The following is a 6,000-nucleotide window of genomic DNA, read 5'->3' as shown; positions in this document are numbered from 1 at the left end:
AGAAAAGTCACTCGTCCAGCTTTTGCTGCGCCTGTGCTACGCGTCCCGCACAAGCCTGGCGTTATTATTTTTTTTATAGACGTTAAAATTACTTAAGTGGTAGGGCAGTGTTATCGCTCTAACGCTTCAATTCAGCTTGATTTTGTGAGACCTTTTGTGCAGCCGTTGCGGAGTAGTATTCCAAAAGCTAAATTACCTGGAAGTTTGAAAACAATTTCTTGAGATTTAGGCGAAGTGGAACACTAGAAGTATTTGAAATGTTTTACGAAACAGCACGTCTTACTGAAAATATTGCGGATAAGGTGGGCCTGCAGGTAGTACATGGAAGAAAAACAGCAACAACAGAATTTATGTGGGTTGTTTTATACTGCGCGGAGCAACAGTGCGTGCAAGAAAACAATAACTTTCGCAGCAAAGCGGGGAGCCAATATGCGATAGGCTTGATGAGAGTGAAAATTGTTTTAGACGCCCTTCAGTTCCTGTAATTTCTATTCTTTTCGCCTGTTTTTGCATATAATACATCCGCACTCGCTAAATTCTAACAGGAGTAAGAAATAGCCCCACACCGCCACCGCCACCACCACAACACCACAAACGCGATAGATGAAAGAGAAGAAAAAAAAACTAGATCAATATCAACAAAATAACGAAAGCGAGTATTCTAGCAACAAAATAAAAAATAAAGGTGCGAATAACTCGGGGCCCTTGTGTTTTAAGCCTGAAGCTGCGCACGCAGTAGAATTTACATATTTCGACCATCGGTCTCCAAAGCTATTTTTCAAGGTACTCGGGCGGTTTGGGAAGACTCGAAATTTGAAGACAGCGAGCGTTCAACAACAACGAGAAATGAAAACAAAAATTTATCACGCTCCTTTGCACGCGGCGCACCGAATCGCGCGGGTGCCCGCTCGCAGTTTTTCGAACCTCGCCCTGCCAAACTATAACGAATGCTTCCCAGTTTGCATTTCAAATCTCACGTTTGCATGCTCAATTTTTTTCTTTCTTATTTGGCTCGGCATTTCAGCAGCGGGAGCTCGTATAAATAATAACACATGCGGAAAAAAAAAAAAGCCAGGAGAAGGAGAGGGCGGGGGGAATGTGGGGCTACAAAAAATTTGTTTTGCCGTTTTACATCATTGTTAAACTCTCGCTGTACAGGCTAACTCCGAACACGCTCGTAATAATTTCGCATCCACGTGCACGCAGTGAGATGCGCGTTTTTGCGGACTAATGTTGTGCTTGTTTTGTCTTTCTTAGACTTGCGCGAACAAAGAGGCCATCATGGCTGTACGACAAATAAAAGAGGAAAAGAAAATGCAGCACTTGGATATATCTTAAGAAAAGAGGAAAGTAAAAAAAAGAAGTCTACTGTTTTTTTTTTTTTTTTTGAGAACGTGTAGTTTTCATACGTGCCCGAGCACAGCGTCTACTACTAAAGCTGTAGGAAGTGAGAAGCAAATTTAAGGGAAGTGTGGTATTTTTACTAAATTACTTCGGTAAGGACATTCGTTTTTAGCGTCTCCAACAGATTGCTAATTACTAGGCTGAAGCTTTGAAAAATGCGCCGTGAGACACTTCGCGAAGCTGTGAGAAAGGGGCGGTAAATTCATACAGTGAAATACGAGATTAAAACTATAACAGAAATACAATGTGTGGCTGTTCCGAAACACTGCAAGGTGTTGCGAGGTACGCATTTGAATCAAGCCCTAAAACAAGCATCTAGAAAATGATAACCGGGCAGTTGAAACATAAAGCCAGTCGGTATTCAGAAAATGCTGCACGTAAAAAAAAAACAAAAAAAAACTCAGAGGTTCCCCATACATTCACTTAATGTGACTCGAAGGCTGAAACCACATTTTTCTGCCCAACCACCCTTCGAAATTTTTATTAATCTAACGTAACCAGGCTTTTCACTTGGTTTTGCATGGCCTCTGTGATTGGACCCCCTATTTTGACCTAGCTCCAGTGACGACGCCACCATCTGACGTTACCCCATGGGATGTCACTAGGATGTCATAATGACGTCAAAATAATGACTATCTTGACACACCCGCGACGCTGTATGGTGACGTCATAACGTGATGATAATTTGCTGCATCACTCGCATCCGTCGCCTCGGGACGGTGAGGCTGACGGTCAAATATCGTGCTCGATAAGGGTTTCCCCTTTGAGTGGTACACATATAAGAACTTCAAGCGGTTTTTTCTGCATGCGGCATCTTTATGCGGAGAAGCCAACTTGCTCAGCTCCGCTTGTTAAGAGAGTATCTGCTGTCGGTGAGGGTTAGAACCCAGCGCCACCTTGTCATTAAGCGTTGACAATAAACAGGCAGATAAATTAATCAGTGAGTCAGTATATCAGTTCTTGAATTCCTTCATAAGGAGGTAGTAAAATTATAAGACACTCACGGAACGATATGTGTAAATAAGAGAGAAAAAATGACAGAAATATGGTGTTTAAGCAGTATTTAGAGCAGCTGGACCAGCATGGTTATATCTGAAGGAATGAAAGGGCTTCATGAAACGATGAGTCGCCTTCTAGCTGGTTGCAGCCTAATATTCAAAACGTACCTACCATACGTTACAGATGGTATGGGCATAATTTGATATCATTACCATGCCTATCCCATCTGTATATATATATATATATATATATATATATATATATATATATATATATATATATATATATATATATATATATATATATATATATATATATATAGAGTGTGTGTGTGTGTGTGTGTAAATTGGGACACACAGTTGAAGGAGCCGTGCTGGAGTCGTTTACGATAAGATAAAATTGAAACGCAACTACGTTATTCTGGTTACAAACCACAATTATTTCGTGAGTTTATTTCGTAGTCGGACAAGTATGATTGACAAGTATGGTGAATGTTGATAGTTTCATGCTTACAATACCTACTGGCGCAGATTGCCGAAACTGCTTTTACGTTGTATATGAGATTGAATACACCAATTGGTGCACTTTCGAGAAGACACTGCCACCCATTGTGTCGCGAAAAATAATATCGTGAACTCGAATGCATCAAACGCTGCGAATACTCCTTTAAGTGAAATTTAGAGTGGCGAGGTGTACGCGTGCTTGTATGACAAGAATAACGCGGGAAAAGATGGCGGCTTATTCAAGCCCCGCCTACCTCACCAGACGGCTATCGGACGCCTCTACTTTCTGAAGGAATGGCGTTCAGGTATTGCCGGGCGAATGAGCCAAACATTTCGTTTATTTTGCTCCTAAAGCTTCGAAGATACGAAGGTGCGTTCGATTGGGACATCCGGAAGGCCCACGTTTCCCGCTTGGCCAATCAGCGTCCTTCTCAGACGACTAGACCCGAAATCAGGCCCGCCATGAAGTGGCTCCCATCTCACACGCACGGCACCGCGAAAAGCCTGGCTCCCTTGAACACCTCCGAGCATCCTCGCATATATGTACCGGGAGATTGGGTCATTTCGGAGACGGCGCAGAGCACCATTCCCGCTAACAAGGTGCTCCCGAAACTCGCCATCAAAGCCCCCGGCGCGCCCCGCGTTCCACGCGTTCTCGGGATGAGCGCTGCGTTCGCCCCGAGGTTCCTCCCTAACAAATTCCTGGGACCAAAGGGGTTACCAGTCGAGGCCGGGCCTTAAAGAGCCGGCATACCTCGTACCGAAAGCCACTGGAAACGAGGCACACGCCAACGGGTTTATATCCCAGCGCCTATTATACTTACGGTTTCCCGTATACACTTTGCGGGTCACTGATGATGCTGCGTCGACTTGGAATTGGAAATGAGACAACCCTTAGTTGGGCTCTGACACTTGTATCGCACTGCCGGTTCGAAGCGGGAGCCCACAAGCGGAGCTCCCGATCAAGCGGGTTTCTGTAGCGCAAGCTTCGCCTTACGAGTGCGGGCGGCGTAATTCCCGCAGCCGCCTGGTTGGTTACGGCCCCCGCGTGTAACACCACGGCCTGCCTTGGTCTTGGTGGTGCCGGGTTTTTCGACATTCGCCATCATTACGCTAAAGACCACTCCGAAGAGCAAGGGTTGAATGGGTACTGAAGGAGAAGTTAGAAGTGTGTAGGCGGACGTGGAGCTCTCCAAAATGACCGCTGCTTGTAGCGCATATCAAAACGGCGAACGATCGGCAATTCCGGCGCTGGGGAACTCAGGTTGCTGTAACAACAGGTGCTGGACGAGATGTTCACGAATTTCGCTTTCAGCCTGTGGTTCGGTACGTAATGCGCTCAATAAGGCGAGTGTTCAGTTGGGCATTCTGGTTTAAGACAAGTAGGTTTTGAATTGTAAAACTAAGTAGAGCGAACGCTATAATGACTAACAAAAATGCTTAGAATGTACAACAGGATGCGTTTACGGTTTAACACAAGACACTTGGAGTGTTTTCTTTCGTATGCCACTAACTACTACGCAGAGCCGTTTTGAAAGGGTACTGATGCGGAGGGCCAAATGAAGCTTTCACAATTGTTTCCGCTTGTCACTTCAGGATTGACGGCATTGCAACACAATTACAAAGTTCCTTACGAAAATTTTGTTCGGTGAGCCAGTGTTCTAAGATGCTTCACTCTTGGTAAAATCTGCACTGCTGGTTCTTGATGAGATAGACCTAGCCACCAGTTTAATGTTCACAATGCGTCCAGGTCTTGCTGTTCAACCCACTAATCCAACTTTCTGGAGGGTATCCACAAACGAAAGCTTTGAGTAACGGCGACAACCACTCAAATACACCAATCCAGTGGCAGAGTACATACAGTATAGCAGTAAGAGAGATTTCGTAACAGTGGCCTGATCAGCGATAGGTGATTGCTTACGGATTACAAATCTTGTAACAAATACAGCATTACGAGTTTCTCTTCTGACTAAAGGGCCACTAAAGGCAACTAATAAATCAACGTTGATTGTAGAAATAGTGGTCCAGAAACCTCGTAGTGGGCCCCGCCGCGGTGGTCTAGTGGCTAAGGTACTCGGCTGCTGACCCGCAGGTCGCGGGTTCGATTCCCGGCTGCGGCGGCTGCATTTCCGATGGAGGCGGAAATGTTGTAGGCCCGTGTGCTCAGATTTGGGCGCACGTTAAATAACCCCAGGTGGTCGAAATTTCCGGAGCCCTCCACTACGGCGTCTCTCATAATCATATGGTGGTTTTGGGACGTTAAACCCCACAAATCAATCAATCAAACCTCGTAGTGGTACTTTTGTGTGAAGGAAGTGCGTATTTTGACATAACATCACGTTTTAGTGGTCCGCATCGAGTTAGCGCACTTCAAATTACCGGCCTCGAGCGGAACGTGTCAGGTAACTGTTGCCGTGCACAACGTCGCCTGACTTTACTGCGCGGCCGCTGACATTAGTAGCAGCAGAACGAAAAGAGCGGGAGCCACAGGAGCAACAACCGCGATGGAAAGATTTCCTGCCATTGGCTCCGAGATGGCAGAGGTGTTTTGGTTCAACAGGGCCCCGCTAGATGGCATGACGTGTGCAGTATAACCAGGCGACAATTGAACTTTTGAACAACTCGTGCCATTCCTTAGAGTAACTTTTGGCGGGTCTTTTTTCCATGAATCAAAGAGAAACGAACAAGCAGAATTTTATTACATCTCTTGAAACACGGAAGGTTCTTTATTTAGTGCAGTTAGTTCGATTACTAGTGATTAAGTGTAGGTGGTATGTTTGACATAATCGGGATCATTTTGTGAATGTCCTATCGTACCACATGTGTTCTCGTGCTTTTACCTGTATTTCTCGGTACGTAGGGCACTGCTCTTGATAATACTGTCGTTTTAGACGTTTTCATGCATTGAGTTTGCCCTTTGACAAATTTTTATTCGACATAAGTGTCCCTTTAAGGTTTGTGGAGCGGCCCCGCCGCGGTGGCCTAGTGGCTAAGGTACTCGGCTGCTGACCCGCAGGTCGCGGGTTCGAATCCCGGCTGCGGCGGCTGCATTTTCGATGGAGGCGAAAATGTTGTAAGCCCGTGTGCTCAGATT

This window comes from Rhipicephalus microplus, chromosome 5 (genome assembly GCF_043290135.1).
Source record: "Rhipicephalus microplus isolate Deutch F79 chromosome 5, USDA_Rmic, whole genome shotgun sequence".
Lineage (NCBI taxonomy): Eukaryota > Metazoa > Arthropoda > Arachnida > Ixodida > Ixodidae > Rhipicephalus > Rhipicephalus microplus.
This window is presented reverse-complemented; position numbering follows the sequence as displayed.